The sequence below is a fragment of the Notamacropus eugenii genome, chromosome 5, assembly GCF_028372415.1.
Source record: "Notamacropus eugenii isolate mMacEug1 chromosome 5, mMacEug1.pri_v2, whole genome shotgun sequence".
Lineage (NCBI taxonomy): Eukaryota > Metazoa > Chordata > Mammalia > Diprotodontia > Macropodidae > Notamacropus > Notamacropus eugenii.
Window position 1 is genome coordinate 273,859,159 of NC_092876.1, and position 26,738 is coordinate 273,885,896.

At 41.0% G+C, this 26,738-nt stretch overlaps 1 protein-coding gene across 11 annotated transcripts in view; it reads right to left on the minus strand.

Annotated features, from left to right (window-relative positions):
- GRAMD1B (GRAM domain containing 1B) overlaps positions 1–26,738 on the minus strand; it is a 333,834-nt gene that overhangs the window by 82,466 nt on the left and 224,630 nt on the right. The window contains exon 1 of one of the 11 annotated variants that reach the window (XM_072612901.1): positions 2,298–7,703. The exons of the other annotated variants lie outside the window; for them this stretch is intronic. The gene's annotated coding sequence lies outside the window, so the exon portion shown is untranslated. Of the gene's footprint in view, positions 1–2,297; positions 7,704–26,738 lie in introns of those variants that run through there. 11 annotated transcript variants of the gene reach the window in all.

The following is a 26,738-nucleotide window of genomic DNA, read 5'->3' on the forward strand; positions in this document are numbered from 1 at the left end:
AATACAATGCCTGAAACGTTATGTAATTGTTTTCAGTCACTTCCAACTTTGTGACCCTTTTTGGGGTTTTCTTGACAAAGATACTGGAGTAGATTGCCATTTCCTTCTCCAGCTCATTTTACAGTTGAGGAAAACGAGGCAAACAGGGTTTAGTGACTTGCCCAGTATCACCCAGCTAGTAAGTGTCTGAGGCTGGCTATGAGCTGAGGTCTTCCTGACTTCAAGCCTGAAGCACAGTAGGTGCTTAATAAATACCTAACAAATTCCTTCCAATAGGATGTAAACTTTTTAAGAGAAGAGATGATTTCCTTTTTTATGTGTGTGTGGGGGAGGGGGTTGGGGGAAGAGGAGGTTCTATATCCCTAGTACCTAACACAGTCACTAGTACATAGTAGGTATTTAATAAATGCCTACTGATTGAATAATTGAATGCATTCACGTCATGTTCTCAGCTTATGCTATTATTCTAGAAGTCAAAGTTTGCCTTTCCTGGGTAGACCCCAAACCCTAGCATTACGATATCAGTTGTTGATGAAGCCTCCCTCCCTCCCTCTACAATGGTCTAGCCTCTTCCAGATTGGGAAACTGAGGTACCAAACAAGTTAAACTATAAAGCCCAGATATAGCATTGTCCTTAATAATTGTGTTTGTGCCTATGTGTATCTGTATGTATGTATGTATGTGTGTACATATATATATAAATCTGTGTATATGTATGCGTGTATATATGTGTATGTGTATAAAAAGGGATTAGGGTTAATGTATGCAATGTGTACCCTTGAAATTTTACCTTGGAAAGCAGCACATTACTGTGGAAGGCTTCCTAATGAAGACCCATGAGATCAGGAATATAGTGCCTTACTTTCTCCTTCTGTAAAATGAACACAACATCTCTAGCTTCTCTGACATAATAGCAGCTCTCCAAGGCAGAGACTAAAAATAACTCCTCTGTTTAGTGATGGTTAAGGATTGGAAGGGAGGGGTGGGAGGTGTGCCTAGGGATTGTCAGTAAAAGCAGGGCATGTTTGCTGGGGTCAGGAGGCCAGGATGCAAATTGTCAACCAATCCTTTTCTTTCTCCACCACTCTAGAAGTGTTCCCCTTGACTGGAAGCCAGCTAGCTGGGAGCCCTTGGGGGTAGATGGCTTCACTCTCCCTCCCTCTTTTTAACTCCCCTAAAACAGCCAAATAATGAACGCTGCAGGGGAGGTGTGGGGGAGGCAGAATGAGAGACTGGGTATCTATTTTCCCAGAATACATGGCAAGTCCCAGAGCCAAATGCCAGCCAAGTCAAAGAATAAACAAATCCCTTTATTTCCCTGGGACAGGAGAGCTATCAGTTTCCCCCCTCCCCCTCTTCCTCACCACAGTCAGCCAGATCCGGTCCCACCACCCTCTCAATACAGAAGAGCCACCTGTCCGCATCTGAAAGAGGCCTGAGAAGTAATGTACAGTACTTTTCCCCTCCCTCCCATCCTACCCATTTCCTGGGCTATCATGCATGAGAGCAGCTCCATTAGTGAGTGGAGGAGTTAAGCACAGGAAAGGTTTATGAAGAAGGCAAAGAAATCTGACCAGCCCATGCCAGACAGGAAGACATCCCTGCAGAAGATCCCAGAGAGCCCTCGAATGACGCATTGCTAATTCAATCATCCCTCCTCCTTTCTCCCAACTCAAAGGCGGGAGGATGAAGAAGTCTTACTGGCCCAAGGGGAGCCATCGGTCCCCATGGAATCCTTCTCAGTGATCCACAGCCCTGCTCCTGTAGGAAGGAAGGGAGGGATTGGAGGAGGGGAAGAGAAAGGAAAAGCTAGTGAGGGGGAAAGAATGAGGCATCTCTGCAGCATGATGTCATGCTGGCTGCCTTCAGATCCCCCGAACAGAGAACAGAAGCTAACAACATGGACTCCGGGTTTAATCTGCCCTGGAAGGTCTATGTCCTAGGCAGACAGCACTGATCAGCCCATGCGAGATGGGAAGGAAGACACACACACACACACACACACACGCACACACACACACACACACACACACACACACACACACACACACACACACAGACATACCCCCACCCTCAAACACATCCGCTCTTCTAGAAGAAAAAAACGCCAGGGATACAGACAAACGGGACGGACACACAGACAAGCTTCAGCACAAGAGTTAGCACTAACCTGGAAGCCATTAGGAACTGTAGCAGAGTGGAGTGCAGCTAGGAACTCATTCATTCATGCACTTGGGAGTGGGTAGGTGGGGAGGGTGAGGGAAAAGGGGGCAGTGAGCAGGTTGGAGGGTACTCACCTCCATGACCATCTCAAAGCCCTGCTCTAAAGGGGAAAGGGAGTGGGGAGGAAGGGTTCTCACAATCTGGGGGAACCTCTCTCTGCTGCTGTGCACAGCTCTGGATTGTTAAGCATGACTCCCCTTGATGTTGGGTTTGTTCCCCCTCCCACCTCCCTCCGCCGCTGTGTTATTTTGTTGTGGTGTGGCAGCCAGGCTGGAGGGCCTCCCTCTCCCTTGCTTGCTGGCTCTCTCTTGTCAGTCTCCCTCATACACAGCTGCTCCCTTGCTCACGCACTCATACGCACGCGCAAGCGAAGGCACACACACACACACACACACACACACACACACACACACACACACACTGAGGAGCATGCACACATACACACAGACTGCTGGCTGCCAGTTTACATAATGCACTTCTTTGGTGCAGTCAGCTTGCCAGCTCTTAATTATTCATACCAGCTTGGAGGAGGGAACTACTAGGCTCCAGCTTGATTCTCTCCTCATCTCCAAACCTGACAATATACACGATTATGCTCCCAGGGGGCTTCTGCTCCCTTTGCTGCCATCAATTATTTCCCAGATGTTGCCTATTAAGTCAACCTGTATCAAGGAGGTGACACTAAATAGAAACACAAGAATCCATATCCTAATAGAGCCCCTTCTACTCCCTAAAGAGCAATAGTTGTTTGACTGCCTAATCCTTAAGAATAAGGAGAGAGGGAAGGCAAATAAACTTCTTTCGGGTTTTTGCAGTCACGGGTTATCCCAGATTTTCAATAGGTTCATGGTAGGGGATGCGTAAGTTAAATTTCTAGATACTTTCTGGTTCTATACGAGTGGGCAAGTCATTTATGCTCAGTTTCCTCATCTGTAAAATGGGACTTGTACCACCTACCTCACAGTATTCTTGTTAAAGCACTGTGTAAATTGGAGCTATTTATGTGAGGGAAAAGATACCAGGTGCTCTAAGGAAATCTTTTTTTTTTAAGACTATGCCCTATAGATCCAGACTGGCATAACAATTTCCTCCATCTGTTGACTCCAACCAAATACTGGCATTGTAGTGGGAAGCTACCAGAAGGATGGGGCTGCGTCATGAGACAGGGGTTCTAGGCAGTTTATAGGGCCCCATATATGTATTCAGTGAGCATTTGAAAGAGTCATTACTTCCTTGCCTTTCTTAGGGTTGGGGAGGGGCGCCAAACCAAGGTTTGAAAAACCCCTTTAACCGAAAGGATCTTAGCGTGTGCATTTCATGTCTCTTTAGATGTTCCTAGAGGACAGAGCGACTTGTCTGCTCACTACAGCTGTATAGCGTTAGCATGCTTCAGGCGAACCATAAACATAAACTGGTGATGTCACCTATGCCCCTGTTCTGCTGCTGGATCTCAAGACTGGTGCCAAGAGTCAATACTTCTTGGGCATCTGTTGGCAAGGTGCCTCACTCCGAGGGGAGCCAAACCCTGCAGGAGCCTCACATGAGGTCTTTCTAGGATCGCTACTGTGAGCAACCTTATTGACACAACAGCAATTCTACCATATCCAGAAAAGAGCTCTGTTTCAGCTCGTTAGCTCCTGAGCCAATCAGGAGCTGAGCTCATTTGTCAGAGGGCTCCCTTCTCCACAGAAAGCTTGAATGCTACTACCCCAAAGGGATGACCTTATCCAAAACACAAATTCCCTCCCAAAATTGAGATGATAAAAACCTGTTTGGGGCATATGGAAGGTCAATGAAGGAATAACATAGTTGCTTAGGATGAAAGGGGAAATGATAATAGTAGGAGAAAAAAAAGCAGGATTGTCCAATTTATCTTTTGCTTCTGTTTTTTCTACTGAAGATATTAACTTTGGACTTGAAAGAATGAAGTAAAAATTGTGAAAAGGGGATTGAAACTCAAGATAAGTGAGGGGTAGGTAGATAGTTGCCTGCCTTTAGCCAGTTCAAATCACTAGGCCCAGACAGACTACATCCCAGTGTGTTAAAAGAACTAAGAGATGCTTTTCCTGAGTCAGTGAAGCTGGACAAATTATGGAGGACAAGAGGAGAGTCACAGGATGACAGAGAAACAAATATTATTCCCTGTTCAAAAGAAAAAAGGAAGAGAGTTGAGTCTTCATTCTATGGCCTAATGAATTTGATTTGGATTCCTGTGGAAAAAAAATTCCAGAACATATTAACATTTACATTGTGCTGTAAGGTTGGATTTACAAAGCATGTCATTTCACTTGATCCTCACACCAGCACTATTAGATACACACTATTATTATTTCCATTTTACAGAGACGATGGCGCTTAATAGTGGTTAAGCAACAAGCTGGTAAGTTTCTGAGTCAAGATTAGAACTTGGATCTTTCCAAATCAACTGAAGTACTCTATCCGTAACACTACCTAATTGTATCCTGTTGTTAAAGGGAAAGTTTGTGCACATTTAGAAAGGGAGGTAGTAATCTGTAATAGTCAATATGAGTTCAACGAAAACAGGTCATGTCATACTAACCCCATTTCCTTTTCTCACAGGGTTAATATCAGGAAATGCCCCAGACACAGAATATGTGGATTTTTGAAAGACAGTTGCCAAAAGTCTTTGAAGAACCTCTTGTTTGTAATATAAAGAAACATAGCCTAGATAAGAGGAAAGTTAGGTGTATTTGGAACTAGCTAAATAAGTCAGTAATGGTTCAATATAAACCTAGATGGAGGTCCCTAGTGAAAGGTCCCAGGGATCTCTCCTTGGTTCATCCAACATTTTATCAATGATTTGGAAGAAGGAATACAGAAAATGTTAATCAAATACGCAAATAACACAAAGTCGGAAGGATGGCTAATGGGTTGGATGAGTGAGGAAAGACCCCAAAATAACCTTAACTGGCTAAAAACAATGGACTAAAGCTAAGACAATGAAACTTACTAAGGATAAATGTAAAATCCCACACAAGTTTAAAACATCAACAACTGCAGAAGTCTGGATTCAGCTTTCCTTTGAGGTGGGGATAGTTCCACTGGAAAGGATCTAGGAGATTTAGGGGACTGTGCATTCAATATGCCATTCACTATGACATGGGAGCAAAAAAATAATGAAATTTCAGATAGTGTCCAGAATAAGGAAGGTGATGCTGCACCACCCTCTGACATGTTAGAATCACCTCTTGGGCATTTTCTTCATTTCCAGATGTCATATTTTAGGCACCTATTTAACAAATAGGTGCAAATATAGAAAGAAGGATGGTCTGGAAACTACACAATAAGAGAATCAGTTAATAAATATTTGACCTGAAATAGAGCTTCTCTATCTAGGGGCAAACAGATGACTCAATGGATAGAGCACCGGAACGGGAGTCAGAAAGACATAGGTTCATATCTGGCCTTAGACACCTTAACAGTTGTGTGACCTTGAGCAAGTCACTTAAAACTCTGCCTAGGAGGCAGCTGGCTACAACTCTGAGCCTGGAGTCGGGAAGACCTGAGTTCAAATCCGGCCTCTACACTTACCAGCTAAATGACTTTGGGCAAGTTACTTAGCCTCTGTTTGCCTTAATCCACTGGAGAAGGAAATGGCAAACCACTCTAGTATCTTTGTCAAGAGAACCCTATGAATAGTATGGTCCATGGGGTCATGAAGACTTAGGGAGAACATGAAAACTCCAAATATCTGAATATCATGCGAAAGAGAATTAAGACTTTTTCTGCTTAGCCCCAGGGAGCATAATTAAAAGCAGAGGACAGCAACTGCAGAGAGGCTGAGAGAATGGGCTGCCTCAGAATCCTCATCAGAGGTCCTCATCCCTGGAGGGTTCCTACGCAGCATCTGACTGAAAGTGTTGTCAAAGCGTATGAGGGACGGCTAGGCTAGCGACCTCCGAGGCACATTACTGTCATACTGTTCCTCTCCTCCTCCTTCCGCCATCTGACATGCAGTATTTTAGAGTTAAATTCACTGCCTAACTATAGACTTTTTTGTATTATTTCTTACTTTCTATGTTACTGTTTTCTCCACAATTAGATTCTAAGCTCTTAAATGACAAGGACCACATTTTATACTTAACTTACCTGTGCTTTCCCTCCCACCTTGCCCTCCTCCAACAGAGCACCTAACACAACAGCCCATACATGGCAGTGCAATTGATCTGTCGCCCTTAACAGTGTGGCACCCAAAAGAAATCAGGTGGTCTAGGTTTTGGTTCCAGTGATGTTGTTCAGTTGTGTTTGACTCTCTGTGACCCCGCTTAGGGTTTGCTTGGCAAAGATACTGGAGTAGTTTGCCATGTCCTTCTCCAGCTTATTTTACAGATAAGGAAACTGAGGCAAATTGGGTTAAGTGACTTGCCCAGGATCACATAGCTAGTTAAATGTCTGAGGCTTGGATATGAACTCAGGTCTTCCTGACTCCAGGCTTGGCATTTTTTCTACTTTACCACATAGCTGCTCCATTTTAGTTCCAGCACCACTCTAAATAAGTCATAATTACTAAAGCAAAAAAGAAAAAGAATTCCATCCTCTTTCTTATGAGGTCTTAGGAAGAGAAGTACTATAAAGATCGAATACTGTCATCATTTGTTTTCATGGCTTGAATTAAACTTGTCTAATACTAAGATGTCACTGATCGAACAAAATAATAATCTGCCAGGGAAAAAGATATCCTGGTTATATGACAGGTATTCAAAAGAACCAGCCTTGGGAGTGAGGCTGCAACTAATTGCTAAAGGATCGTAAGATTCATAACAAATTTAGATAACATTTCAAGTTTTACAAGCACTTTCTTTACAACAAAGCTATTGGGTATGTAATATAAATTATATTTTACAAATTATGAAACTGAAGCTCAGCGATGTCATGCAAAATGTGCCCAGGATAACCCAACTAGAAAAGTGGCAGCACTTGGATCTGACCTTGGGTTTTCTGAATCTAATACTCATATTCTTTCCACTCTATCCTGCTGTCTTAAGCTACATAATGGATGATGGCAGTACTGCTCGACTGGCAAAAGTGCTATTCTTTGTTTATACTCTCTTACAGGGGAAACAAAGTGGAGGGAAGGCCAGCCTCTGAATCTGGGCAACCTGGCTTCAAGTCTCACCTTGAACATATACTGGCTATGCAACTCCAGGCAAGAAAGTCATTTCACTTCTGAGGGTTCTGGGCAATTCTCTATGACTATAAGGTGCAGAGAAGCCAAGAGTTCCCTAAATTGAGGAAATCTCAGGTCCAGGCCCTATCCTTTACACTGTACCAGGCACCTCTTTTATCAATATGGCAGATGTAGTGCATGCTATATAGAGAGGAAGAACTGCCTACTGGGATTCATATGGACTCATTCACTGGCAAATGCTAAAGTAGCTAAGAAAGTAATAACATTAAGAATGCTATCATTAATATAAAAAACTGATGTCATTCGAATCCTTATCTATAAAAATACATGCACGTTGTGGGGGGGGGGGGGTTGGAGTGTTCCTCCAAAAGTGGTGATGGCTATCCATTGAGTCATCCACTCTCTCTTACATGGTTCCCCTTCTAACTAAAGGTACATAACTATCAGTTGGCTATGTGCATTTAGCAGAACAGTCTAAGGCTACACTATAGGATACAAAGAAACCTAGACTTTTCAGGGATGGAATCAGACAACTGATATGATATGAAAGACAAAAGAGTCAAGAATGAGTTGGTCTGGGAAACTGGAAGGATGATGGTGCCTTCAACAGAAATAGGCTATTTTATAGAAGAAGTATGTTTGGATGTAGAGGAGAGAGAAGGGTTTCTGTTTTGGATGAACTTGAGATGTCTATTGCCTAGTATATACTAGGGGAGAGATATCCAGTGGGCAACTGATGCACAAGTGGAATTCAAGAGAGCATTTAACACTAAGTACATAGATTTGGGAGTCATCTGCATAAAGATAATACTTAAGCCTAAGGAAAATGAAGAGATTTCAAAGACAGAGAATTTAGAGACTAAATAAAAGAAGCCCTGGGATTGAGTCTTGGGGGATACCCATAATAAGCATGCAGGAAATGGATGGTGATACTGCAAAAGAGATTTAAAAAGAATAGTCAGACAGGTAGAAGAACCAGGATAATGGTCATGGAAGCCAAAGGAAGAGAGTCCAGGAAAGACTGTAAAAAGGTCGTAAGATTTAGCAGTTAAGAGATTGTCGATAACCTAGGAGGAACCAGTTTCAAATGAGTAGTGAGGTAGGGAGTCAGATCACAAGGGGTTAAATAGGGAATGGATAATAAGAGGTAGTGAATATAGATGATTCTTTTTAGAAGTCTTACAATGAAAGGGAGGAGAAACATAGAAGGATATTTTGAGGTGACGGTAGGGGTATATTAAGGATTTTTAAAGGACAGGATAGACCTGAACATGTTAGTAGACAGAGGTGAAGAAGTCAAAAGATAGGAAGACACTAAAAATAAGAGACAAACAATGTCTGATGGGGCAAGTTCCTGGTGGGGATGGGACAGGATAGAACTGAAGGAACAGGTAGAAAGACTGTCCTTAGCAAAGAAAAGCGACACCTCTTACTCAGAGGAGGAATAAAAAGGAAGAGAAAGTCAAAGAAAATGTAGAGGGATTTTAATATATGGTTTGGGGAGGAAGAAGGAGGTCATAGTCACTGGCTTCTATTTTCTCAGTATAACAGGTGACAATTTCTTCCAAGAAAGAAGGATGTATCCATTTCCTTATCCTCCACACATTTGAGTAATTATCCCTGAAAGATATGCCTTTTTGTAATCATTTGGGATGATAAATTGCTTGTAGCAATTTATCAAAGATTATTCCCTACTTATAACACCTGAAGTAAAAAGAAAGCCAGGACTCATCTTTCCAAAAACATGACTACTATAGAAAGCTGAGCTGCCCTGATGTGAAAGCTTACTGCTCACCAATGGATCCCCATCCCTCTTTTTGTCATAGTCTTGAATTTTAGCTCACCACCCAGGGTGGGAAAATGGGAAATTAGGCATTTAGGTCAAAAGTTGCTCTTAGTCTTTTGGGGCATTTATGTTTGTGATGTTCCACCTAGTTAGTGTCCTCCTAAGATATCCTGAAAATTGATCCCTAAATGCCATGAACATTGTCACCTCCAGCATGAACATGTACCGAGCCAAGTAAGGCTCTAATTCCTAGATTTGTTCTCTTTACTGCCATTTTCGTGTTGTATACTGTAAGGTTAACACCCATATGGGGTAACTCCATTTTCATTAATCAAAAGAAAAATGTATCATTATGATAATTTTGACAGATCTTTGTTCTGGCAATTGACTTAACTGTATCCTTTGCCCTAGTCTCCTCCCTTCTCATTGTCTTTTCTCTGCATTGCTTTCCCAGGTGCTTTTCCTAATCCCTGTTATGTAATGGAGTATGGTGTATGTAATAAAGGTCTATGTGTGCATGTGTGTGTGAAAGACAGAAAGAGATAGGCAGCGGTGGGGGAGGCAGGGTAGGGAGCAAGGTATCATCACTGGAGAACTAAGGAAAGAAAAGGTTTGGAAGAGATGGCAACAGAGTCAATGAAAGAAGAACAAATGTCCATTTACAATGCTTTCTCAGAACACAGCAAACCTGAAAGGGAAAAATTAATTCAAAGAAAAGCTATCTTTTCCAGTACATTAACTTACACACTCATGTTTTTAAGTGATGGAAACTATATTTAAATGAAGGGATCCCCTGAAAATCAGAAATATTCTTTCCCATGGAGACCCAAAATCCAATGGATGTGAGGAATCAAAGTATGCCATTTTTGAACAGCAGAGAAATGGGTAAATTTCAAGATAATACCTACAAGTCTGGCTATGCAGCAGTAAGGAAGGACCCAGTTAAGATTAAATAAAAACAACTTTGTAATGAACTCAGTCACCCTAGCAGTGTGATTTCCACCAGCTCAGCAGCTTCTGAGTACAAGTAGAGAGGGCATATAGTAAGAGTGAACCAATTTAATGGGGAAGCCAATATACAAATAATTCTAATGCAAATGACATCAGGCTGGGTGGGAATAGCAACAGTAACTATGGATAATCACTCCAAAGCCAGGAGGGTCCAGAGGAGCCCTTAGGCAGGGCCCCACAGGAGTCCCAGTTTCAGAGTGCAGTAGGTTTAAGGTTTTGGGATAGGACAGGACAGGACAGGAAAGGAGCCAGTAAAACCCAAGTCAACTGGGCATCATTTGCCATCCAAATTTACCTTCCTTTGGAGAAGAGAAGGAAGGGGAGGGGGAGGCAGACAGGAGAGGAGGAGGTGAGTTACCCAGCTAGCTGGGTCCTCATTCAGCCAGTTGCATCTGCTCACAGGATTGTGTTCATCCTTCATTGCTGAAGAAGACCTGTCCTGTCCTGTGACTGGCCACTTCTTAAACAGGCTTATTCAATGAAGGGGCGTTGCCTCACCCTAAGTGAGTACCTGCAAAAACCTTGACCTAAAGGACCCAAGGTCTCCCAATGCATCCTGGGCCATCTCCAGTCATCCTGAGGAATATCTGGTCATTGGATTCAGATGGTTCTGGAGGAGAAGTGAGGCTGGTGACCTGCACAGCCCTCCTTTACTCAAAACAAAATCAAGTGCAAGTCATATCATCATTTCTCTGATGGCATGGTCTTCTTCGACAATAAAGGATGAACACAACAATGCAAGTAAGAATGTGATAAACAGAGATGAGAAGTACAAACATAATGATCGTTGGGATTTGAAAAGGATTCAAGAAGTAGCATTTAAAATATCTTCTTCCATATGAAGAAAATAAGATACTTATTAATCACTATCAGGGCAAAAAATTATACTATGGAACCTCTAGGAAAATCTACAGCTTACCCCATGAGCCACTGGGCAAATCTCTATCTCTCACTAAAATTCACCATTTTTTTCTGCAATTTCCACCAAGTAAAAAATGTAACATAATAATTGACATTCAAATAAAAATAGAAAAAAGAGGGAATGGGATGGGGGTTGGGAAGGGAACACAGAGAGGGAAAGTAAATGAAATTCTTCCAAACTTCAACCTAAGAATAACTTTGACTAGAGTTAGGATGGAAACTTCAGAGTAAACAGGTTTGAACTTGGGGCTCTTACTAGTTAGGAAATAATTCATCTTACTCTTGGTGAGAGGACTCATGGAGCATTTCAAGATTTCTTGTGCCAGAAATTGACCCAGGGAAGCAGCTCTAGTCTATGAGAGCTGGCTTCTCAGTGGCCTCCAACATAGCTGTAACCTAAGACCTTTCATGAATACTGAAAGGGAAGTGATGCCTGGGTAATTAAAGCTGGAAGCTGGAGGTTGAGCTCATCATGATGGGCCTAATTGGTTCCAACCAGCTTTTGCTGTATGAGATAACTAAACCGAATGAAAATTAGTGGATTTCTAGACCAATATTCCCCTTAGCAAAGAAGGAGGAGAATTACAAGTACAGAAAAAAAAAAAAACCTCATCAAATACACTATAATACACTATACCCAGCCCAGAGAATAAGGCTCTGCTTGGATACTTCAACTGATATGGAGTTTACTATCTAATAAGTTGCTCTCCTTGCAGCTCTACTTTGAGTCAATTAAAAAAAAAAGTCCTTGCTGTATGCAGAGCACAGCGCTGAGTTAAGCTGGCTGCCTCACCTGGACATGCAAGCCTCAGCCATGCTTTGGACACTTTTATGCTAGCCCCATGACCTATCACACAGTTATGTAACCATAATTAAATCCATGCTTGCAATACTTTTTCAAAGGCTATATCAATCACTCCCCTTTGGCTCCAACTTTCCAAACCAACGTACCCTTCCTGGACTACTGAAGCAGTCTTCTGGTTGGTCTCCCTGACCTCAAGTATCTCTTTACTCCACTCCATACTCATCTCAGCTGTCAAAATGATCTTCCTAAAAGAGCAAGTATTGCCAACTATAAATCCTATTGCCTCCAGGATAAAATATAAAATCCTCTGTTTAAAGCCCAGAATGTGCATAGAATCTACTGAATCTTTTCTTGTCACTCTATAAAAGAGTAAAAAACAAATAATACAATCCCCAAATGTCCTCTTCTCAACCTCCCAAGTTGCCTCAACAGCTGCCCATCACATGGTTTCCATTTATCTCACCAATGTGGTTGACTTTCTCTAAGCAATTCTTAGTTTGCTATCTGTCAAAACATGATGCTCCAAACTATACAAAGCACTCTAGGTAAAAAAACTGCAGCAGCAACAAAAACCTCGATAGCATTTACCTACTGCTTCTAGGTTTATAAAGCACTTAACAAATATTATCTCATTTCACCTTCAGAGCAATCATGGGACATAGGTGCTATTTTGCTTCTCATTTCATAGAGGAAGCAATTGAGACAAACAGAGGTTAAATGATTTGCCCAGGGTCACACAGCTGGTAAGTATCCAAGACAAGATCTGAACTCAGGTCTTTCTGGCTCTAAATCCAGGATGGTCCATTGATCTACCCAATGCCTCTAGGAAATTAGTAGTGAAATATATAGATGGACTGTCTCTCCAGATCTAGACACTGAATATGTATGTATCTAGTATGTATGTATACATATATATGTATATGTGTATATATACATATACAAACACACATATACATAAATGTATGTACACACACATTGAAGTACATATATGTAGTTATATGTCGTTATATACGTATATGTAGTTATAATGGCTTGGGGAGAGAAAGAAACTTCCAGGGCACTAGGAGTTTGCATTGGGGCCCTTCTTATTGCCAAAGGTGGGCACACATTGACAAATTGTCAGTCTTTAAGCATCTACCTCTGAGCATACCCTTTCTTCTTTTTGGCAAGCCTGACCTTTTACTTTTCAAGCTCAGGACCTTCACTTCCTAGTATAAAGCCAGCCACTTCCAAAATGGATAGTGGTTCCACCACCACACTGTTCCATGATGACTTTTCATCCTCATAGGATTAGCCACAGAGAAGCTAGGCCTAGTACTCTGGAGCAATACCCTCCCAGGATACCACATAAGCCTTGATATGGACTATGGTCTCCTGATCCATCTCCTCCTTGGGCATAAACAAACAGCTGTGTGATAATGATATAGACATGCTCCACTTGTTCCCACCTCAGGGAAAGTGGAGACCAGAATAACCACTGTACATCGTAATGCAGGAGACATTAATCACATTTTTAGTATCAGCATCATAATGTTGGATTTTTTCCCACATAAATTGCTGTCAAACTAGGTCTCTCCCATCTGTATTTATATAATTGTATTAAAACTGTAAACAGGACTTCATATTTATCTCCATAAGATTTCATCTTCTTTTAGTCCAACAATTCTGGTACTGCCATTCAGTATGTGAGATAACCCACCCTCCTTTGTGCCATGCTTTATCTTGTGGTAGAGGAAAGGGCACTTGATTTGGAGGACAGAAGACCTAAATCCAATTTCAGTTCAGTCACTATTTGTATGCTTTGAGCAACTCATTTAACCTCCTTTGATCTCAGTTTCCTTATTTATAAAATGGAAATTTATAAGATGACTTATAAGGTTGCTTTCAGCTCTAAACCACAATTCTAGGAGACTATGGAGCTTTTATCCTTTTCCAAATCACTGATTAAAATGTTAAGCAGATTGGCGGTGGGGGGGGGGGCCACCAACCTGGAGTATCCCACTAGAGATTTCCTCATCATCTGAAACAGATTCATTGACTGGTCCTCTGTGGGAACAGAGGTACAAGGCAGATATGAACATGATCCTGGACTATCATCCAACCCATGTTTATTCATCTTGTCGACAAGGACATCATCTGAGATTATCATATGTTTGGCTGTGTTATGGCAATTGTGCAAGAAACTGAAGACCTTTTGTGTGGATCTTCTAGGTTTTTTAAATAACTATTTTCAAAGAAGGGTAAGGATGTCAAAATAGAAAGATATTTATGGGAAATAAAAAGCAGGTTAAGAAATTATATTGAAGAATGGGATTTCCATTTCTGGACTATTGCTTAAAACACCAGAATGAGTGAATCCAGACTAAAGACATTATAAAAGGATGACCAGGAAAAGATACTTGTCTGGAGACTTGCTGAATGATGGAGAACCAATAAGTGAATCAAGAAATATTTATTAAACACCCACTTAGTAAAGAATACAATACTTGCCCTCAAAGGCTTACATTTTATCTAATATGCTGTCTAAATTAGAGGTGACATAGGAAGAAAAACAGTGAAGGGGATTAGTAATTCACAAGAAATTGTATTATGGAAGATAGGTTATCATAATACCGATGACCTCAGATTTCTATGTAGAAATGTACATAGTTTGATTAATGAAGTAGATCAGTGACTTTAATGAAAGAAGGTAAATTAGACCTCATAGTTTTATCAAGCAATCTTAAGGCCTACTTTATTCAAAAAGAACAGACTACAATTATACGTACATCTTCTGAAGGAACACTTAACAAATTCTTGACTTGACTTCATTCTTTGAATGACAGAGGAAGTAATGAGGTGACTTGCTACTCTGACCAATGAGGAAGACATGGTTGTTGAACTGGATATGACTAGAGCTGGATATGGAACTGACCACTCTACTTTAGAGTGCCCAATAGTTAACAAAGAAAATGGAGAAAATGACTCCTACCAGGTAAGACATCTAGGTGGCACAGTAGGGAAGAGCACTGAGATCAGGAAGACCTGAATTCAAATCTAGCCTCGCATTACTTACTAGCTGTGTGACCTTGACAAGTCACTTAACCTCTGTCTGTTTCAGTTTCTTCATCTATAAAATGGGGATAACATACACCTTCCATATTGTTGTGAAGATAATATTTGTAAAGTGCTTTGCATAGTGCCCGGCATATAGTAGCTGATTAATAAGACCTTCATTCCTTCCTTCCTTTCAACCTTCCTTCCTTCTTTCCTTTCTATATTTGGAAATAGAAGATTTTAAAGAGAAAAAACATTGACGAGATCCTATAGCCAAAAATTCTACCAGGTTAAGTTGGCTCAAGAGCAATGAAATGTTCTCAAGAACAAAATTTTGATGATACAAAACAAATTATTAAAAATTTTAAAAGAGGAAAAGCTGTCTAAAGAGTAAAAAGAAAAAAGGTAGGTAAGTAAGGATGAATATAAGCTTGCCAATGGTTCTATAAGAACATCAGAAAACCTAAAACACAGAGAGATAAAATGGATTTGAATTCAGGTCTTCCTGACCTCAGTGTTCTTACCTACTGTGCCACCTAGATGCCTACCTGGGAGGAGTCAAGCTATGCCCATAATTTTCTTTGTTAACTATTGTGAACTCTAAAGTGGAATCATCAGCTCCATAACCAGCTCTAGTCATATTCAATAAATTTTAAGGCCAATAAAAAGGAGGTGTTTTTTTTTTTAGCAATTTTAGAGACAAGAGGAAAATGAAAGAAGGTTAAAGAGACAAGAATGCTGTTCAGTATGAAGGGGTTAATAATAACTGACAGAGAAAAGACAGAACTACTCCACATATTCTGTTTCTATTTTATCTACCAAAAAGAATTATCTTCAGCTCAGGAAGTACAGACCAAATATGATTTACAGGGAATTAAAACTCAAGAAAAGTGAAAAGATGGTAAGATACCTCTCTATATCCTCAACAAGTTCCAGTCCCTAGGCCTTGATTAATTAGATCCCAGAGCCCTGAAGTATCTAACAAATAAGACTCTTGAGTAGTCAATGACAAATGAAAAACTGTGGAGAAGGGGAGATGTGGTATATTACTAGAGATAGGCAAACACTGTCCCACCTAGCTTTCAAAAAGGGGAAAAGGATGAATTTTACACACAGACACACACGGCTATTGAACTACATTACAATTCCTAGAAAAATTCTAAAATAAGTCACTGAAGACAAAGGTTTGTAAACATTTCAAGAAGGAAGTGGTGATTATGAACAGCCAACATGGGTTCATCAAAGACAGATTATGCTGTAGCAGCCTCGTTTCCCATTTTTGGGGGCAGGATCACTAGACAAAGGCAAGAAGGTACAGTTTTGAGAAAGCTAGATTTGGAGTCAGAAGACCTGAATCCTGGCTCAGTAAATGCCACTTACCACCTACATGAGCTTGGACAACTTATTTAATTTGGATGGATCTTTTCCTCAGTGGTGAAAAGTAGACACTGAGTTAGATAATCTCTAAAGTGTTTTTCAACTCTAAATCTATGATTCCAAAATCAGAGGAATGCAGTATAAACAGTATATGTGGATTTTTAAAACCGTACTATATTTTTTTTCATGATATCCTTGTAGATATCATAAAAATGCAGCTTAGGGTTTAGTGGATTTGGAACTTCTAAATGACTGGAACCAAGGAGCAATGACACCTGTACTTTGTCATCTAAGAGCCCCAAGGCTCTATCCTAGCCCCAAGTCTATTCAATATTTTTATCAATGACTTGGATGGATAGATGATAAGCTTATCTGTTTACAGATAACATAAAGCTAACACATTTAAGGGTTCTTGTGTAAAAGAGGGACTAAACTTGTTCTGTCTAGTCCCAAGGACAGAACTAAAAGAAATTAGTAGAAGTCACAAAAGAAATAAATTAAGGCTTGATGGAAGGGAAAACTACTTAAAATTTAGTTCTATAACAGAAGTGAAATAGGTTGCCTTGGAAAGCAATGTGTTCTCCCTTACTCAAGGTCTTCAAGTGCAGCTGCACAACCACTATCAGGGATGCTGGGCATACTGGGGGGATGTGGAAGAGGATGTATTTTGGGTAGTTCTGTTTCTAATTCCATTTCCGTTTCTATTTCTAATTCCTTAACCCTAATCCTTCTAACAGCCTCTCTGAAATTCTGTGATACTGTAATTCTGGATAATGGAATAGGGCTCCAGAAAGAGCATAACAAGCTAAAATGATGAGATGAATCTAAAATGATGAAATCTGATGGGGGCAAAAGTCAAGTCACTCATTGGGTTCTAAATAGCAATTTCACAAACACAAAATGGGAGTGGTTGTAGACGGACAGCAATTAGTGGGAAAAAGATCTGAGGGAACTGCAAAGTTAATACTAACAATGTGATGCAGCAGCCGAAAAAGCTGACACAAACCTACTCTACAATAAGACAGACATTGCCTTGCCATCCTCTGCTGCAGGGTTGTGTTCGATATGGGGGACTGTATTTTGGGAAGGGCATTTGCAAATCGGCACTGATACAGAAGAGGTCAACCAAGATGAGTGTAGGTGACAATTTTATCAAGATGAATTAAAGAAAATGGGGAAGAGGAGAAGGAGAGGGAGGGGAAAGGGAGAAGAAAAGAATTTGAAGGTACATGCTAGCAACCTTCAAGTATCTGAAGGGATATTATGTGGAAGATGGATAAGACTTGTTCTTTTGGTCCTAAAGGGCAGAATTAGCAACAACAGAAATTGCAAAGAGACAGTTTTACTCAACAGAAATAATAATAATGATAGCCAGAATTTATATTGTATTTTAAGGCTTGTAAAGTACTTTACAAATATTTCATTTTTAAAAAATTCTCTTCACGCTACAAAGACAGCCCTGTTCTAGGAAAATATCCTGTGTGTGGCCAGGGTGGTTACTGGCTAACGGCAGACTGGAACTGAGGAGTTTTAAAAGATGGGCAAGAATTTCACAACAGCTAGGTGGCCTGGTGGGTAGAGCACTGGGCCTGGAGTCAGGAAGACCTGAATTCAAATCTAACTTCAGACACTTCCTAGCTGGGTGACCATGAGCAAGTTAGTTTGCTTCAGCTTCTTCATCTGTAAAATGAGTTGGAGAAGGAAATGACAAATCACTCCAGTATTTGCCAAGAAAACCCCAAATGGGGTCATGGAGAGTTGGATACAACAACATGTGAAAGCACTTTAACCTGTTTACTATCTATAGTTGTTTAAGTACCAGAAATGAAGGACTGGCTATAAGAAACAATTTGCTCCTTTTCCTCATCCTTCTTGAGGTCTGGATCACCTGATTACCTCCTCTACTTCCACCTCCTTTCCTCTCCCCCACCCTACATCCAAGAAGGAATCTTCCCACCTTCGTAGCCAGCAGAGCTCAGCACCAGGGAATCCCCTCTGTCAATAACAGCACTGGTCTAAATGTCAGGGTCCCTGAGTATGGGATTTAGTCCTGTCACTAAAGAAATAGCTCTGTAACTATGGACAAGCCATGGGACATCTGTCTGGGCCTCAGTTTCCTTATCTGTCAAATGAACAAAATGCCTGGCCTACGTACCTCACAAGGTTGTATGAAATTAAGTACATAAAAGTGTTTTGAAAAATTCTAAGTGCTAGACAACTATTGGATAGTAATAGGGACTGAGCCTGCAGTTTCATTAGTATTGGAAAGTCTCAGATGAGGCAACTCTACCATTGTAGATCAGCCCCTAAAGCACTGACTTGAGTTAGGGAATTTACCTTGGGTCACACAGCTAGTGTACGTTAAAGGCAAGACTTTCACCCAGGTCTCCTTAGCTCTAGACAGTACAACAAACTGCTTCTCAGACAAATGCAAGCTGTTTATAATCAATGATGCTACTGGAGGGCAAAATGCTGGGAATACAGATAAATACCAGAAGAGGGGGCTCGGTGATGCAGCCCTACACTGAAATTTCTAGGCAGGACAGTGCCCCAGGAAATCTAGGGCAGATGGCCGTCCTGCAGTCCCCACCCCCTTGTTCACCTCATGACATTAAGAGCTAATGAGCTCCCCTCCAAGCTGTCTCTTTGCAAAGGTAGCAGACCTCTTCTTAATCCTGGATTATGGTTTTAAAGCAGGGAAGCCTGCTTGCTTGGGTGCCCCAGTTACAAAGTTGACACACTGTTCTTATAGAGAGAACTGAGGCTCCTCCTCATCCCTCTTGAGGCCTGGGACACTTGATTATCCTCTCTACGTTACCCTTCTTTCCCTACTCTCCATTCCCACAACAAAGAAGGAATGTTCCCTAGAAGCCAGAAGAGCACATACCAGGAAAGTACTTTTGTCAGGCCCCAAGCCTGCAATCAGAAAGGGTAATTAGCAAAAGACTAGGCAGTAGCATCCACTTCAAATCAAGCTCTCAGTACAAGTCTTAGAGAGGAGATTGGGACCTAGCTCTGCCTACTTGCTAGCTGGGTAAGTAAGCAAGAGGCCGAATACAACAGAGGGACCATGGAGTTCCCATCTAGGATCCCTAGGGTCTGGAGACAAGGATGCATTCCAACTGAGTGCAAAAAGAAACTAGAGGCTAATTCTCAATCGTTTTGTCTAAGCAAAAGCCTCCACTTAACCCTGCTGGGATACTACCCAGCCTGCAGTACTTCATTCTTTCCCCAGGAGGGGAGGCAGTAGTAATGCTCTAACCACCTAGAAACTCTGCCTACCAGCTTTGTTGACCTGCCACTAACTAATTAGTTGGATGATCTTGGGGAAATCTTCTAAGGGACGAATCCTGACAGACCAACTTCATTTTTTTAAAAGAGTCAAATGCCTTGCTCAAAAGCAGATATACACTATGGGCACAGCATTTACCTAATCTGCCAGTCTAGTGGACATGTACTAGATCTATGCATGTCCAGTAGACCACCATCCCAGGAGAGTGTCATAGTTTATCTGGATTTAAGCAAGTCACCCATGAAATTCTTAAAAAAAAGAGTAATCATCCTCACTGAAATGCTTATGGCACTTCAAGGGGTACAAAGTTTTGCACAACATTATTTCATAATCTCAACAATTCTACTACAAATATTTCCCCCACTTTCCAGATGAGAAAACTTAAGGCAAGGGAGGTTAAGGGATTTGCTCATGGTCACAAAGCTATTAAGCACTGGAAGCAGGAGATCTGAGGGTAGATCTCTTTTGACTTCACAACATTCTGGTTTTTTCCCCACTTAATAGTATTTTATTTTATTTCTAATTACATGTTAAAATAGTTTTCAACATTCACTTTTATAAGATTTTGAGTTCCAAATTTTTTTCTCCCTCCTTCCCTTACCCCCTCCTTAAGATGGCAAGCAAACTGATATAGGCTAGACATGTACAATAATATTAAACACATTTCCATATTAATATTAATTATTAAATTATATTAAAATTAATAGTAAACATATTTCCATATTAGTCATGTTGTGAAAGAAGAATCAGAACAAAAGAGAAAAGAAAAAACAAAACAAGAAGAAATAATATACTTTGATCCGCATTCAGACTCCCTAGTTCTTTGTCTGGATATGGATAGCATTTTCCATCATGAGTCTTTTGGAATTGTCTCAGATCATTGCATTGCTGAGAAGAGTTAAGTCCACCCAAGCTGGTCATGGCACGATGTTACTGTTACTGCATACAATGTTCTCCTGGTTCTGTTCACTTCACTCAGCATCAGTTTATTCAAGTCTTTCCAGGTTTTTCTGAAATCTCCCTGTTCATCATTTCTTATAGCACAATAGTATTCCATTACATTCATATACCATAACTTGTTCAGCCTTTCCCTAATTGAAAGGCATCCCCTCAATTTCCAATTTTTTGTATTACAAAAAGAACTGCTATAAATATTTTTTGTATATGGACTTCACAACATTCTTACACTGGGCAGTGCTATCCCTGTGGAGCATGCTGGAAAGATGTAGACAAGATGTAGACAAGACAGCATAGTTAGTTTGGAGCTACTTCATTCAAAGAATATTTACTTTTAATTTACTATTAATTGTTTACCCAAAGAATTAATAGATTACTGTCATTATGGAAGGAGTTCTTTAACAAAAGACTAGAGAACTCTGTTCTATTCAATGCTTCTATTAATGAGTCAGTCAATGAATATTTACTAAGCACCTACTGTGTGCCAGGAATTATGCTAGGTAACACGGATAAAAAGGAAAGTAAAAACTAGTCCCAACTCTCAAAGACAAAAACAGTCCGTATTCTCAATTTAATGGGGGAGATAAACATACAAAACAAACACATGAAACACTCTATATCAACAAGAAATACACAGGCTTAACTAGAGATGATCAACTGAAGGCACTAGGATTGATGGTGATGAAGAAAGGTTTCTTACAGAAGGTGGAATTGAAAGTGAGGCCTGAAAGGAGTCAGGGAAGCCAGGAGACAAAGGCCACTGATCAGAATATGTTGGGGGAAGAGGAGACTGAGGTGGGCATAAAGTGTAAGAGGACTGGAATGGGGGTGGGGAGCAGTTTATGGAGCCGGAGGATTTTCAATTTGATACTGCAAGAGGCAAAGCCAAGATGCCAGAGTGGTAGGAAGCACTACGGAAAGCTGCCTTCCACAAAACTCCAAACAGACCTAGAAAATGCACCCAACCAAATCCTGATGTGAAAATCCAAAAAAAGTTACAGTGAGTCATATAGTGCCTAGCATACAGTAAGCACTTAATAAATAAATGCTTATTGACTGATTATCCAGCCCAGTTTGGCACAGGGAGATAGATAAGGAAGTCTGTGGACACTATGGCCTGGGTCAGACCAGTGATATACCCATGCAGAGCACTCCAGCATCCAGGACAAGAGGAAGTCACAGACCCTTAGTGGGGTAGCACCACATGGAGCATTGGGCCAGGGAAAGATTATAAAATCACCTCCAAGGGCAGCAATCCCAGACCAATAGAAAACCTACAATTCTTCTGGCTCTGAGCAAACAGAGCTTTCCAATTGGCTGATAGAAGCATCTACTCTTGCTTAGACCCAAACCTAGGTCAAAAATTTACAGAGTTCAGATCAAAAGAAGCAATCAGACCTTGCCCTGGATCACACAACTTTGGGATCATTGAAAGCTTGCAAGTCCCCAGTCCATCCCTGAGATTCCCCACAACACTTAATACCCCCAAGGAAGTGGGAAAAGGGTCAGCCCAGACCTTCCCTCCATAAGAGCTACAGACCCTAGCCCTAACATCAAGCCCCAAATCAGGAAACAGGCTGGAAGAATGGGTTAAGAAAAAAAGAATCCCACTGCAGGGAGCACTTAGAGAAAGGTAGGAACACTCAAGACACTACCCCAAGAGAAAAGAACACCTCCAAAATTCTATACATATTGAAAAACATAGAGTGAGCACAAACTCAAGTAGTTACTGAAACAGATAAGAAGTTTAAAAAAGAGTTAAAAATATGTTTACAAATGGAATTAAAACACTTGAGGTAAAAATTGGAAAAGAAATGAGAGATGTGAAAAAATTTGGAAGAGAGTTAATAGCTTGGCACAAGAGGTGCAAAACCTTGCTCAAGCAAAAAACGTTCTAAAAATTCAAATGGACCAAGTAGAAGCCAAATGACTCTGTAAGGCAAGAAAAAAACAATGAAACAATGTCAAAAGGCAAAAAAATAGGAGAAAATATAAGATATTCATAGCAAAAGCAACCAATCTGGAACATAGATCAAAGAGAAAGAAATGTTAGAATCATTAGTGTATCAGGCCTGCACAACATATGGCCTGCGGACCACTTGCAGCCTGCCAAAGAATTGTGGGTGACCCATGAAAATAAAAATGTAATGAGGGCTTTGTCTATACCCCAATTATCCTGCCTCCCACTAGTCACTATTGCGCCCGGTCATGTACCTTGGCTAGTGTGACCCACAGCAGCTGACCATCAATCTGTCTCTAGTCTGAGAGGAGTGAGAGTATTATCTTTTCACCATGTTTTCCATCATTACCTGCACTGAACATGGACAAAGTGAGTGCAGCCACTCGCCAATGCAGCTGACACCCATTACAAGATGAGCTGCAACAACGTAAGGGCTCCTTCCCCTCCCTTGCTGCGCAGCCACCCTCCAAAATTATATGAGTGTCTTGCACTCTCTCCACGCTCAAGGGACTCAGTTCAGTATTTCTTTGTATGTGAATAGCTGCTGTAGAGATTTTTTGGTTCTAACATTAAAGTTTTTGGGGTGACTTTGTAAAATGGATGATAAAAAGAAAAGGAAGATCAAATCAGAACACAGAGAGTTGAATCCACAGTGAGTAGACAAACAGATACTTGTTTACTTACATGAGAGACAAAATATTGTGCCTTGTTTGTCAAGGCATTCTGAAGCAATACAATCTTCTGAAAGAATACAATCTTCATCACCATTTTGAATCAAAACATCTTGACTTAAGCAAATTGGACACCAATAAAGAACAAATTAAAGTATCAATACTGTTGAAAAATCTCAATGGAGGAACATTCTTTTCAAGAAAGTGAACTCAGAAAATGAGGTAGCTGCTAAGGTTAGTTCTCGGATTCTTAAAGAAATCAATTTCATACATGATTCCGTAGTATGATAAACTGCTGACAAGATGTATGATACATCTTATTAGCTAAATGGAAAAAATAAGAAAATCTGAAAAATGTATTAAAATTTGTACCACTTAGCAAAGTAATTTTTTAATATTAATATGATTTAATGATAAATAAAAATCTTAATAAGTATAATTAATTGATATTAACCGAAATTTCTCTTTTTAAATTATGGTTTATTTGTAAGATAGTTTAATCATTAATTATACCTTTACTTGGAAAGTGATCCACTTACAAACCTATCTGCACCCCAAAGAAGGTCAGTCTATTTTAATTTCGACCCTTACCTACTGCCAAGTTGTGTCAGTTTGGTCTATATGAATGTCATGCCAAAAACAAAAAACTTACACATCATATTAAAAGAAAACTGCCCAATCTCTTAGGAACTGGGGGCCAACTCAAAATAAAATCCACTGGTCACTTCCTGAAACCCCCAAATAAAAATCCCAGGAACATCATGGCCAAAATTCAAAGTTTCCAGGTCAAAGAAAAAATATTGCAAGCAGGCAAAAATTCAGGTACCAAGCAGTAAAAATCACATGTGATTTAACAGCCACTACTTTAAAAGAGAGGAGAACTTGGAATATGATAATCCAAAAGGAAAAAAATATAGGCTTACAGCCAAGAATAACTTACCCAATAAAACTAAGTATAATGCTAGAGGGGGAAAAAATAAACCTTTAATGAAACAGAAGACTTCTAAGCATTCCTGATGAAAAACTAGAGCTGCAGAGAAATTTTAAAGTTGAAACACAGGAATGAAGAGAAACATAAAAAGGTAAACATGAATGAACAATGATACAGGATTAAATAAGAATAATCTGCTTACATTCAAATATGGGGAGATGGGTCCCCTTTGATCCCTATCGTCATCAGAGTTCATAGACACAGTCCAATTAGAGAAGGCCTTGGGAGTGGTTCTATTATGTCTTGATAATCATAAGAACAAATGGAAAAAAGAAAGGAAGAAGAGTACAGAGGAGGGAGAAGAGGAAGGAAGATTAATGAAAATTTCTCATAAGTACACAAACAAGGAAGAGGGCTGGAAGGAAAGTTGCTGACACTTGAACCTCAATCTTACCTAAACTGGTCAAAAGAAAGAAGAACACATACACAGGTAGGTAAAGAAACATAATTCAATCAATAGTGAAATAAAAGGGAAAAAGGGAGAAGGGGAAGGGGGAATTAGAGGGACGGTAGATTAAGGTAAAGATGAGACTTGAGCAAATCCAACTTAAGGCTGCACAAAAATACTTATATCTCTTTTTGAGGTGGCAAAGAAGAATCTGAGGGGGTGCCCATAAGTCGGGAATGATACATAAATTGTGATACATAAATGTGATGGAATACTATTGTGTTAAACTCTTATCAACATAATGACCAACCAGGATTCCAGAAAGCTAATGAAGAAAGTGGCTTTCCAGTTTCTGATAAAGAGGTGAAGGACTCTTAAGTTAAGAATGACATAGAGGGGGGCGGAGCCAAGATGGCGGAGTAGAAAGACGCACATACACATAGCTCCAAACCCACAACCCACAGAACGGCTACAGGGGAGTATCTCACGGCGAATTCTGCACCCAGAGGCCACGGAATATTGGAGCGAGGGAGATTTCTGTTCCGGAGGGACCCGCAAACCTCTCGCGGGGGGTCCTTCGCGCTGAGGACTGGGTGCCGAGACTGGGAGCTGAGGGCAGCCCTGCAGCGGCCGCAGCACCGAGAGGAAAAGATCCAAGCGGGCTTCCGGGACGGGATCTCCAGTGGCCACGCGGGTCCCTCCACCCACAGAGGGACCTGCAAACCTCTCGCAAAAGTCCGTCGCTCTGCAGACGCGGAGCCCAGCCCAGCCCAGACCTGCTGCGGCCACGGCACCAAGAGAAACAGACCCAAGCAGGCTTCAGGGACGGGATCTCCAGCGGCCACACAAGTCCCTCCGCCCACAGGTGACAGGGGTCGGTGAGAGAGTCTCTTTGGCAGGTCGAGAGGGGAGTGGGTGCCCCCATGATTCGGGCCCCCCGGGAGGTAGAAGCTGAGAGGCGGCTGCAGACAGGGGCTCCCCAAGCGGGCGGGAGCCTGGATCCATTGTGGAAGGTCTGTGCATAAACCCCCTGAGGGAACTGAGCCTGAGAGGCGGCCCTGCCCAGACCTGACCACCTGAACTTAATTCTCACACTGAATAGCAGCCCTGCCCCCGCCAAAAGTCCTAAGGCTGGAAGCAGCATTTGAATCTCAGACCCCAAACACTGGCTGGGAGGACCAGGAGGCGAGGTGGGTGTGAGGAGAATATTCAGAGGTCAAGTCACTGGCTGGAAAAATGCCCAGAAAAGGGAAAAGAAATAAGACTATTGAAGGCTACTTTCTTGGAGAACAGACATTTCCTCCCTTCCTTCCTGATGAGGAAGAACAATGCTTACCATCAGGCAAAGACACAGAAATCAAGGCTTCTGTGTCCCAGCCCACCCAATGGGCTCAGGCCATGGAAGAGCTCAAAAGGAATTTTGAAAATCAAGTTAGAGAGGTGGAGGAAAAACTGGGAAGAGAAATGAGAGAGATGAAAGAAAAGCATGAAAAGCAGATCAGCTCCCTGCTAAAGGAGAACCAAAAAAATGTTGAAGAAATTAACACCTTGAAAACTAGCCTAACTCAAGTGGCAAAAGAGGTTCAAAAAGCCAATGAGGAGAAGAATGCTTTCAAAAGCAGAATTAGCCAAATGGAAAAGGAGATTCAAAACTCACTGAAGAAAATAGTTCTTTCAAAACTAGAATGGCACAGATGGAGGCTAAGGACTTTGCGAGAAAGTATGATATCATAGAACAAAGAGAAAAGAATGGAAAAATGGAAGATAATGTGAAATATCTCATTGGAAAAACAACTGACCTGGAAAATAGATTCAGGAGAGACAATTTAAAAATTTTGGGACTACCTGAAAGCCATGATCAAAAGAAGAGCCTAGACATCATCTTCCATGAAATTATCAAGGAAAACTGCCCTGAGATTCTAGAACCAGAGGGCAAGATAAATATTCAGGGAATCCACAGAACACCGCATGAAAGACATCCAAAAAGAGAAACTCCTAGGAACATGTGGCCAAATTCCAGAGTTCCCAGGTCAAGGAGAAAATATTGCAAGCAGCTAGAAAGAAACAATTCAAGTATTGTGGAAATACAATCAGGATAACACAAGATCTAGCAGCCTCTACATTAAGGGATCGAAGGGCATGGAATAGGATATTCCAGAAGTCAAAGGAAC